The sequence below is a fragment of the Eurosta solidaginis genome, chromosome 3, assembly GCF_040869045.1.
Source record: "Eurosta solidaginis isolate ZX-2024a chromosome 3, ASM4086904v1, whole genome shotgun sequence".
Lineage (NCBI taxonomy): Eukaryota > Metazoa > Arthropoda > Insecta > Diptera > Tephritidae > Eurosta > Eurosta solidaginis.
This window is the reverse complement of record NC_090321.1, coordinates 999,293-1,011,801: the sequence shown is the minus strand read 5'-3', so window position 1 is coordinate 1,011,801 and position 12,509 is coordinate 999,293. Positions and strand designations below refer to the sequence as shown.

The 12,509-nt window shown below is 42.3% G+C and overlaps 1 protein-coding gene across 2 annotated transcripts in view; it reads right to left on the bottom strand.

Annotated features, from left to right (window-relative positions):
- Nucleotides 1-12,509, bottom strand: part of SdhA (succinate dehydrogenase, subunit A (flavoprotein)) — a 63,928-nt gene that overhangs the window by 28,388 nt on the left and 23,031 nt on the right. The window lies entirely within an intron of this gene.

Here is a 12,509-nt window from a genome sequence, read left to right as displayed (position 1 = left end):
AAGAAGTTCTTATACACAAACTAACTTGTAGTTTTTCAATTACTTTCGCAATTCCTTTGAGGAATGGAATGGGGAATTCGAAATTACTTTCTCCATTCCTCTCGAAAGTACTGGGAAAGAAACTACAATTGCGCAAAGTATTTTTTTCTTTTTCAATTACAAACAAAAAATTGTTTGTGCCTCAAAAACACGAACGAAATTACTTTAGATATTTTTTTTTGGGAATTGAAATTATTATTATTATTAGATTATTAGAATGTAATCAATTCCTTTGCTTTGAACAGGAAAAATGTAGTGGGTAATGTAATGGAATTGACTTTACCCAGCTCTGCTGATGACGTACTAAATTTATGCAAGCCTTCGCCGTTCCTTTCTTTTTTGTTGCCAAATAAAAGCCCACAAAAGCTAACCATAAATTAATTGATTAAAGAGGACGCTCAAATTCGGTTAACTTTGCCAAAATGTAACTATCTCGAGAATAAGCTTTTGCGCGATTCTACAATTTGTATTTCCCATTTGTAGCCGGAAACCATTGCAATCCTCGCAGATAACACATAAATTGAACATCCACGTCGCCCAGCACGATTTTGAAGTTGAGAATTGCTGAGCAGAACTCAAAAAAGAGCTTTTTACTATTCAGCCAGGTATACGAAATACATACACGTAAGTGATATCGGCGGCCGCCGTGGTGTGATGGTAGTGTACTCCGCCCACCACATCAAAGATCCTGGGTTCACGCCCAGGGCAAAGCAACAAGAAAATTTTAAAAAACAAGTTTTTTCAATTAGAAGAAAATTTTTCTAAGCGGGGTCGCACCTCGGCAGTGTTTGGCAACCACTCCGCGTGCATTTGTGCCATGAAAAGCTCTCAATGAAAACTCACCCGCCTTGTATATGTCGTTCGGAATCGGCATAAAACAAGTAGGTTCCGTCCAGCCAATTTGTAGGAAAATCAAAAATAGCACAATCGGCCTGAAATCTCTTCGGATTTAAGTGATAGATCGACAAGAATTTTACCAAATTTGTTAAATAGTTTGGCAAAAATTGATTAGCGTTGAAAATATTTAATCAATTAAAAATTGCTTTAAATTAGGCAATAGTGCACTCCCCTCTCAAAACAATAACAAAATAACCAAATTTGGTGAACTATTTCATAGTTAAATGTAATATACACTAGTGCTTTTCCATTTGTCATTCCTCTGCCCATTTTTTTATATCCAGCGTGCTTTGCACACAGAGTATATTAACTTTGATTGGATAACGGTTGTGCAGGTATAAAGGAATCGAGATAGATATAGACTTCCATATATCAAAATCATCAGCGTCGAAAAAAAATTTGATTCGAGCCATGTCCGTCCGTTAACACGATAACTTGAGTAAATATTGAGATATCTTCACCAAATTTGGTACACGAGCTTATCTGGGCCCAGAATAGATTGGTATTGAAAATGAGCGAAATCGGATGACAACCACGCCCACTTTTTATATATATAACATTTTGTAAAACACAAAAAACTTGATTATTTAGTAAATAATACACCTAGAATGTTGAAATTTGACATGTGGACTGATATTGAGACTCTTGATAAATATTTGAAAAAATGTTTTTTAATGGGCGTGGCACCTCCCACTTGTGATAAAATCAATTTTACAAATATTATTAACAGGGCTGCTCAACCCCTATACACTTGTAGCAGTTTTGTTTTTGTTTTGACCTGAATCATAGGCACAGATACAAATTCACACTTCAAATGTAAAAAAAAATTTCATAGCACTCCCATATACCCTCACATATAATTTTGAATCATATGAAAATTCTCGAATTTCTTATGAAAGTGCCAAGAAAAAGCACTCCCGTATGAAGCTCAGGCACTTGTTTATGATGAAAAAAATTTACAATCCTGATTCAATCGCAAGAGGTTTGCACGACAGACAATTTTTTTGACAATTGCAGCCATTTTGCTCCCAAATCGAATTGACATCCGTTAACTGTGTTGTTTTTTTGCGATTTTTCGAAAAATATTAGTAGTAGAAATAGGAAGCAATCAGTTTACAAATACCCGATAAGTACTGAACTGCATAATTCCTTAGAACATCTATTTTAATTTTATGATGAATTTGTTAACTATGATCTATTACCACCAAGAAATCATGCACTTTCGGAAACCTATGAACATACGAAACCTAAACCAATTCAAAATTCATCGTTGAACGTCAAAAACTCGAGAGATCGAGAGCTAGCTCCAGCTATTGAATGTCCTGTGATATCTGTGTCGCAAATTGGTAGAAAATCGAGCAGTCTTACCGTCAGAGGGAATGTGGATGGCAAAGAACGTGTACTGACTGTAGATACGGGCGCATCTCATTCCTTAATTCGATCTGACTTGGTCAACAGGAGAGTAAAAACGTTACCTGGAGCAAGGTTGCGTACGGTCACTGGCGAGTATAACCAAGTCCAGGGAGAAGTGGTATGTGAAGCCTTGATTGGAAAGGTCACAGTTCTACACAAATTCGTTGTGGCGGAGATCGTTGATGAAGTCATATTGAGAGTGGGCTTCTTGGTTGACTATGACATCAAGATCGATATGCAGAGAAGGGTGATACGTTATAAGAACCAGTTTGCAGAAAGGGTTCATTAGTAATCGAGTACTGGTGGAGAAAGTCAAAGGCAAAGGTTGATAGATCGAATGGGCCAAATAAAGCAAAAACAAAAGTACCTGCGAGAGAAACACTGGCATTGACAAAACCTAATGGACGCACAAAAACGAAGCAACGAATTTCCCAGAAAAAATTCGTGGGTAGTTTCAAGCCGGAGCGCACTACTGTTGTGAAACGTGGGAACGATATTGATTATGCGGTGCCAATCCGTCAAGCGCAAGCTCTACGAAGTAGTTCATTGGCCAAACAACAGAGTGTGAGGGAACGGCCCAGGGTAATGAGAAGTAAGATCAAACACTGGCATGATAAGAACTTTAATTCGGAAGGTTTCTTGGAGGGAGATTTGGTACTGCTATACAACCCTTACCGGCGGAAAGATGTTCCATCCAAGATTCGGTGCAGTTGGGAAGGCCCGTACAAAGTTGTGAAGAAGATCAGTGACACCATCTACCGCATACAAACAATTGGGAAACCACGAAGTAGAAGGGTGGTTCAATTGGAGATTCTAGCAGCGTTTAGATCGAGAGATTTGTCTAATCGGGACGATCAGACTTAGGTGGAGGGCAGTGTAACGAATATTAGCAGCACTGGGCGATACTATCATCTCTAAGCCGATGCTAAGCAGTGACTTGATGCACATCAATAATTCAATCATTATGTCTACACATATGTACATACACGCAGCAGAGAAGCAACGCACAAACACATGCATATATTTTATCTGAGTAGCTCACAAGAGAGGGCAATAATTTGTGCAAGTATTACTCACGTAGTTGCGGCTGGTGATTTTGTAGCTGATAACTAACTAGTAAGTTCTGGAATGGAAAAGCCTAGAAGTATGCAACGAGAAATCAAAAAGTATAAGAGGTGAGACAGTTGAGGCGAAAGAAGTCAGTTTCATTTAAGCTATCAATCAGTTTGGTTATTAAGCAAGCTATCAGTAAGCGAAGTATAAGTGTTATTGTGAAGTACTTTAATAAAGGCCATTTTTGCATTATTGAAGATTGAATTATTTATTCAAGCATAATTCATGATTCAATTACTAGAGGTTTGTTCTCCAATGATGACAGACTTTTGACACGCCCAAATTTAAAAATCTGGACGGGTTGCTTTTACGAAGTAAGGAAAACGGGGAATAATTCAATCCCCTTCAGCGAAAATTGTAGTAGAAAAGTACCTGTAGTAGTATATTAGTAGTGATAATAAATTTGTAAATCCCAACAGGTTTTGGGGAAAATAATTCATTTTCTAGTAAATATTTCGCGAATTGGTAAAGAGTTATGTTGGTTTGGCTATTCTTTCAGAATTTGCTTGAAGAATTCAAAAACTTCCTATCTGAGCAAAAGTTAAATGCATTTTGACATAAGAGGGAGTTATGAAAAGCATTCTGAGATAAGGTGTTCTTCAACCTAATTGTGAAATAGGACTTTTTCTGAAAAATCCTGAAACGGGGAAAATATTAAAAATATTTTGAGATAGGATGATTTCGAACTGGCAGCCGACATGGGGTGATACTCTAGTCAGCAGGGCGGACCATATGGAAATTGGTGTTAGAGGCGTAGGTTCCATATTACAATTGAAAATATGGTTGGTGTCATGTGGGGACACATCGCATGCAGGACATACATTACGTACGTCGCGGTTTATTCTAGACAAGTAAGAGTTTGACATGTTACAGTATCCAGAGCAAAGTTGAGCCAGGGTGATAAAAAAATGTTCCTAACCTTGAAATTAACTGACCTTCGAAGGGGGGTGTCCCATAATACTCCTGCTTAGTTGGGGCCATGGGGCTAGAAAAGCGTATCAAATGAACATCATCCCTTTCTTAGCTGGGGCTAGATTCAGGGCCCGTATTACGTGTTACGATCCGTGATCGAAACTCATTTTTTAAATTACAATAGCTCTTGAAAGGTGGATCGGATTAATGGAATATTTGAACCAGCGACAAATAGTACTCGTTAGATCCATTCTTTATTATAATTTTTAAAAAAAGTTTGACAGTTGCATATTTATATCTGGTGTCGAAATGATTTTCAGTAACTGATCGTAACACGTAATCGGGCCCAGATAGCGTCTAAAAAACATGTTGTTATTGTTGTTGTAGCAGTGCTTCGACCCATCCAATAGGGCCCAGATAGCGTCTAAAAAAACATGTTGTTGTTGTTGTAGCAGTGCTTCGCCCCATCCAATAGGTGCGACACATCACAAATTGTCATCAATATCCTCTAACGGGAGTCCAAGGAAACTTGCTGTTTCAACAGGGGTGGACCATAATGAGGGGTGTTAGAGGCGTTGGTTCCACAATACAGTTGAAGAGATGGTTGGTGTCATGTGGGGACACGTTACAAGCAGGACATATGTTTTGTATGTCGGGGTTGATTCTGGATAGGTAAGACTTTAACCTGTTACAGTATCCTCTAACGGGAGTCCAAGGAAACTTACTGTTTCAACAGGGGTGGTGTTAGAAATGGATACGCGGCTTAAGCATATGAAATAATTTTTTGTAACTTTCCTACTTTGTAATACAACCCTGTTTTAGTATAGAGACTGAATTCTAAAAATTTGGCTATAACGGCTTCTTCGAGCTTCACTTTGCACGAATTACTAAAGAGGAAGCACGAAGAAGTAAGTACAAATGAAATTAATTGTTTTAAAATTGGATTTTTGTAATTAATATAAATATTTGACAGATATTAAAACCGACGCTTTAATATAAACAACTTGTATCGTGTTCTTAATATTTTCGTGCTAATAATCAGTTGCATTCGCCACCGCAACATTATTTTAATATTTCTTCCACGAATCGATGTGAAGAAAATCGCCATTTTAAGTTTGTACATGAGACGCTATAATTTAAGAAATTACGCCACGTCGCCGAAAATGCCAAAATCGAATAATGATTCATCTAGCGATAGCGAGGCTGATCGTACTGTCATTCAAGATGACACAATCAGCAATCTTCAGGAACAAGTCCACAAATTGCAACTGTCCTTGGAAGCGTCCGAAAGAGACAGACTAAACTTGATGAAAACGTTCGCTTCGTCAACAACCGCAAATAATATGCCTTGCGAATCTTCATCTGAATCATCTGTTAATAACACGATTTTTGTTTATTTTTGATTTATGCAAATGCCTCTACTGCCGCCTACTGTTCAGCCACCATATTGGCCACCGCCGCCTCATGTCCAGTATACACACTGTCACACACTGCTGCGAATTATCCAATCCGCACATCACCAGAAATCTCATCTGCTGCTGCTGGTTACCCAGCCCTTACATCACAGCACATTACAGCTACAGCCGCCAACACTGCACAAATATCTACCATCACTTCTAACAGCGTTTTTCATGCCCATTCATGGAACAACAATAACATCGTATCAACGGAACAGCAATCGCCTATTGTAGCGTCACACTACGCTCCGCAAAGAAACTACATCACAGGAAGCCATCCTACAAATTTGCCGCCGTGCAACTTTTCATACATTTATCCCACAGCTGGTGCATCGTTAAATGCACCACCCTTCGTCACCTATACAAAATAGCCAGACACAAATGCTGATGCCAGCCTACAACCGCAAACTTCAAGATTTGCCACAGTTCTCTGGTTCGCCAGAGGAGTGGCCAATGTTTATTGTTGCTTTTCGAGAAACCACTAACATGTTTTCGTACACTAATGTTGAAAATCTACTTAGATTGCAGAAATCCCTAAAGGGAGACGCCAGGTCTAAAGTCGAATCGCTATTAATTCATCCCTCAAGCGTGAATGCCTTAATTTCATCGTTGGAATTTCATTTCGGAAGACCGGAGGTGCTTGTTCGTAGTCAACTAGCCAAAGCTAGAGCATTCCCTTCTATCGCAAGTGGTAAGGTGCATGAAATTGTCAACTTATCTGCAATGGTAACAAATTTAGTCGCATTCCTGGAAAACGCTGGTGCTCTACCTCACCTTTCTAACCCAACACTGCTGGACGAATTGGTAAGTAAATTACCAATTTATAAGCGAGAAGAGTGGGCGCGTCACACATTTATGATAAATAAGCCGTACCCCATTGTTAGCGATTTTAGTTTATGGTTGCAACAAATTTCAATGTTTGTTGTTAAAGCAACTGAGTTGAACACATCAAATATCAAATCCGATCAGCTGGTGAATAAAGGTAATAGATCTGTAAAAACTGTGCTAGCCATATCGGAAGAAAAGAGTAAATGCATTTTGTGTAATGAGAACCATAAATTATATCGAAAGAATCAAATTATAATGAGCGTTGGGAATTTGTGAAGAAGAATCGTTTATGTTTTTGTTGCCTTTCTGAGGGACATAGCGTTCACAACTGTTTACGACGTCGCGCGTGTGGTATATCATCGTGCCAAAAGTACCATAATAGACTGCTTCATAATCAGAACGAAAATATTGGCAGCCCCACCTCAGCTGAAACATCTGTTGCTAATGTAAATATTTACAGCAACAACAACAATAGTCAGTTTAAACAATCTGAAGGAGAGCGTACAAACAAAAACATGTTGTTGTTGTAGCAATGCTCGCCCCACCTAATAGCCGCGACCGATCACAAATTGTCATCAATATCCTCTAACGGGAGTCCAAGGAAACTTGCCGTTTCAACAGGGGTGGACCATAAGGAAAGGGGTGTTAGAGGCGTTGGTTCCACATTACAATTAAAGAGATGGTTGGTGTCATGTGGGGACACATTGCAAGTGGGGCATACATTTTGTATGTCAGGGTTGATTCTGGATAGGTAAGAGTTTAACCTGTTACAGTATCCAGAACGAAGTTGAGCAAGAGTGACACGCTTTTCCCTGAGGAGTATGCGTTCCTCTTCCGCGAGTTCTGGATATTTTTCTTCAAGTACTGGATTCACCGGGCAATTCCCGACATAAAGGTCCGACACCTGTCTATGGAGTTCACCAAGGACCTGCTTGTGTTTTTTCGCTTCATACGGCTGGGTTCTCAGGTGCCGTATTTCCTCAAAATGCTTACGGAGATGACTCCTTAGGCCCCTAGGCGGTGCTGGTTCGTCAATCAGATGTCTGTTGGGATGCCCAGGTTTCTGGGTATTCAACAGAAACTGTTTGGTCAGCATCTCATTTCTCTCCCTGATGGGGAGTATTCTCGCCTCATTATGCAGATGGTATTCTGGGGACATAAGAAGACAGCCCGTGGCGATTCTGAGAGCAGTATTTTGGCAGGCCTGTAGTTTCTTCCAGTGGGTAGTTTTTAGGCTTGGCGACCATATGGGTGACGCGTAGCACGTAATCGGCTGGCTAATTGCTTTGTATGTGGTCATGAGCGTTTCTTTATCTTTTCCCCAGGTACTGCCAGCAAGGGATTTGAGGATTTTATTACGGCTCTGAATTCTCGGAACAATTGCGGTTGCATGCGCACCAAAATGTAGATCCTGATCAAACGTCACACCCAAGATTTTGGGGTGTAGGACAGTCGGTAGCGTAGTGCCATCGACGTGGATGTTCAATATGGTCGACATTTGGGGCGTCCATGTTGTAAATAAGGTCGCGGAAGATTTAGTCGGTGACAATGCCAGGTTTCGCGAGGCGAAAAAACTGGAGAGATCAGGGAGATAGCCGTTTATTTTATTGCATAGCTCATCGATCTCTGGGCCTGGGCCTGTGGCCATTATTGTGCAGTAATCGGCGTAGGAAACGATTGTGACTCCTTCCGGTGGTGAAGGTAGCTTAGATATGTAGAAATTAAACAAAAGTGGGGATAGGACACCACCCTGTGGCACCCCTTGTTTAATTCTCCTTGGTTTTGGTGCTTCGTTTCTGAATTGCACCGATGCCTGCCGACCACCCAGATAATTTGCGGTCCACCTTTTAAGACATGGGGGAAGGGTAGACCCTTCCAGGTCTTGCAGTAACGAGCCATGGTTGACCGTATCAAAGGCTTTTGATAGGTCTAGCGCTACGAGTACTGTGCTATGGTGGGGGTATTGATTCAAACCGCAATTTATCTGGGTGCCAATGACATTTAGCGCGGAGGTAGTGCTATGGAGTTTTCTGAAGCCATGCTGATGAGGGGCTAGCTGCAAATGTGCTTGGAAATAAGGGAGCAAAATGGCTTCAAGCGTCTTTGCCACTGGTGATAGGAGAGATATCGGACGATATGACTCACCTATGTTAGCTGGTTTCCCAGGCTTTAGTAGCGGGACCACCTTGGCCATTTTCCATTTCTCGGGTATGCCAAAGGTGGAAAGAGACAGGTTGAAGACATGCGCTAAATATTTGAAACCCTCTTTCCCTAGGTTTTTAAGCATAGGCATGGCTATGCCGTCTGGGCCCACTGCTTTGGAGGGTTTAGCGCGACCAATGGCGTCCTCAACCTCTCTGGCGGTGATGGTGATTGGTGACGCGCTGAATTTGTGTTTATGTGCGTGTCTATTGGCTCTCCGTCTATCTTTGTCAACCGTAGGATGCATTATATATTGTCGGCAGAAAGCGCTCGCGCATTTTTTCGCATCCGACAGCACCTTATCGCCAAAGGCGATGGAAACTTTGTCTTTGTGCTTAGTCGGATTCGATAGGGACTTTACGGTGGACCAAAGTTTACCTACACCGGTAGAGAAGTTACAACCTCTTAGGTGCTCTTCCCATTTCGCCCGCTTGTGTTCGTCCACAAGCAATCTGATGCGTTGGGTCGCCTGGATCAAGCTGTCTTATAAGGTCGCGTTCCCTCGCTAAGCTCGCGGCCTCCGCCGGGAAGTGGGGCCGGATTTCGGGAATTCTCCCGGCGGGAATGAAATGTGCCGAGGCGGATTCAATGACCTTACGGAAGGCACGCTCCCCTTGGCGGGCATCAGTCAGGATAGGGAGGGCAGCAAAGCTGCTGTCTGTTGCAGATTTATATTCTTCCCACTTTCCTTTTTTGAAGTTTATGAAAGTGCGTTTTTCGGTGACGATGAAGTCGGCGGTACGCCCGAACGAAATAAGTATGGACAGGTGGTCGGATGCCAATGTTACCATCGGCTGCCAGTTGACGCAGTTTACGAGTTCTGCGCTCACGATTGAGATATCTGGCGAGCTATGACAGCTTCCTACCATACGTGTGGGGGCGTCTCCGTTTATTGTGCAGAACGTCGTTTCTTCTATTTGATCCGCTAACATCTCACCCCTACTGTCCGCCCGCAAGTTTGAATGCCATAGGTCGTGATGGGCATTGAAATCGCCTAAGATAATGCGATTGTTGCCATTGAGTAAGGCCTCGATATTAGGAGGGATGTAGATGTTGATGATTTCTAGATTTGCATCGCCTGACCGAACAGATAGGCCTTGACGTTCTAAGACATTGTCCCTGCGGTCGATGCCAGGATCAAAAATATAATATTGCACAGAGTGGTGTATAATAAACGCGAGGCCGCCTCCATTTCCGCTCTCGCGGTCTTTCCTGTGGACATTATACCCAGAGCAGGTCTGCAATGCAGATCTTGCTGTGAGTTTAGTCTCTTGAATCGCAGCAATGCGGATGTTGTGCCGCTTCATGAAATCGACTATCTCCGTAATCTTCCCAGTTAGTCCATTACAGTTTAACTGCAGAATTCTGAAGTGCATGAGGGGTGACGCCGCCACTCTAGGGGTAAGTGACGGGTGACTACGCCTAGGTTGTGGAAGGCCAGGACGCAATTGCTGTTGTGGCCTTGGAACTGGGCGCCCTTGGGCAAGCATTGGGGTACCCGGATGATTTGGGTTTGCGACCTGGCAACATGGCGCGATGAAACCCGTCGAGGGGTTGCCGTCGCGGAGACCAGAACATCTAGGAAAGTGGCACCATCCAAGGCAGGAGCTGGATTGAGCGGATGTCGCAAACCTATATATTCTGTGCTGGCAGACGGTGCAAACGGAGGTAGGGACTAAGAGTCTGTTTCCCTGACCTGCACGATTGCTGCCAGAAAAGAGGGTGGGAGAAGAAGACGGGGGCAGGGGCTGATGCTCAGCATTGCTACCAGCTCTACTACGAAGGTAGTAGTTATGACTGGTATCAGCTGTTTGAGTTGTTGGCGCCGTGGGGCGCGAGCAGCAGCGGGTACTTGTTGTGGCTTGCTGAGCAGCGAGGCTGCTGGAAGGTAGTGGGGGGCGCTTAGGCGTAGACTACGGGACGCCCTTGGGCGTGAGCAGCAAGGAGCCACAAAAGATTTATAAAAGTTACGTGGACGTGGGGTTTGGGATCAAGCCCAGAACAACCTGTCCGATGCAACCATCCCTTGCACGAGACACACTGAACAGAGTATGACCGTCCTAAAAAGATTCTTTTCTGGCAAATGCAGCAAAACCATTTCTCAGGACCGGGGTCAGGAGACGGACCCGGATTGGGTTCGATACCTTCCCGGAGTAAGAGAATATGTAGCAGTCCTGCTGCAAGGAGCTGCTGGGAGGATGACATAAACAGAACCTTTCTCAAATTTCTGCCTGTGGAATTGCATGGGCCAAGAGGAAGCATGCAAGTCATAGCTTTCATCGATGATGGAGCAAAAGTCACATTATTAGAAGAAGATGTAGCAAGTAAAATTGGTCTCACTGGCGCGAAGGATTTACTACGCTTAAAATGGTTTGATAATCAGACAACAAGCGAGATTTCTAAACGTGTAAACTTGGAAATCTCAGCTACCAATAACGGTGAAGGTAAGTTTTATATGAAAGGTGTGCGAACTACAAAGAAATTGTTTTTGCCACCACAAACGTTATGCGTAGACAGCAATTTAATGAGTCAATAAGAGATATTCCAATTGAGAGTTACGTTGACGCAGCCCCCAAAATTTTAATTGGAATGCCGCACACCAATCTCATTAGGCCTTTGAAAGTAGAAAACTTTAACGATGGGTTCACAGTTCATAAAACTAAACTGGGGTGGGTGTTGTTTGGTTCTGATGAATATAATACTGATAACGCTACGGTGTGTCACGTACACATAGATGATAACGATATTAAAGAGTTGCAAAAGCAAGTGGCCGATTATTTTTCACTTGAAGGGTTCAACACAAAGCTAGCGCCAATAAAGTCCGATGCAGATATTAAAGCTGATCACATTTTACGCAGCACAACTAAATTAATAGGTGATAGGTACGAAACGGGCCTCTTGTGGCACAGTAATAATGTAGTCATGCCAGAAAGTTATGAGGTGGCATTAAAGCGACTTCAGCTGGTCGAACAAAAAATGGCACGCGATACGAATTACTCAGATTGGTATAAAGGGAAGATAAATGAATATTTGGAAAAGGGATATGCCCGAAAATTATCTGAAGTTGAAACGAAATTGCCAAATCCGCGTATATGGTATTTACCCCATTTCGCTGTTTACAATGTAAATAAAGCAAATAAGCTACGATTAGTTTTCGACGCTGCAGCTAAGGTTGACAATATGTCATTGAATTCTGCACTTATGAAGGGCCCCGCCGAATATCAGCCGATACCATTGCAGTCAATATTATTTAAATTCCGGGAAGGTAAAATAGCTAGATGTGGCGACATTAGGGAAATGTTTCACCGCATAAATATTCGCGAGGCAGACCAACATTCCCAGCGGTTTATTTGGCGTGGGGGCAATGTAAATAAAAAAAACTGATGTTTACGTTATGCGAGCTATGATTTTTGGCTCTATTTGCTCTCCATGTTCAGCGCAATACGTAAAAAATATAAATGCGCTGACTTTTCAAAACGAAAATCCACGAGCAGTCGAGGCCATTATCAATCGCCACTATGTGGATGACTATGTAGATAGTTTCTCTAATATTGAAGAAGGTATAAGCACGACGAAAAAGGTGATTGAAATTCACAGCAAAGCAGGTTTTGAGTTAAGGGGTTTCGTTTCCAACTCTGAGGTGCTGCT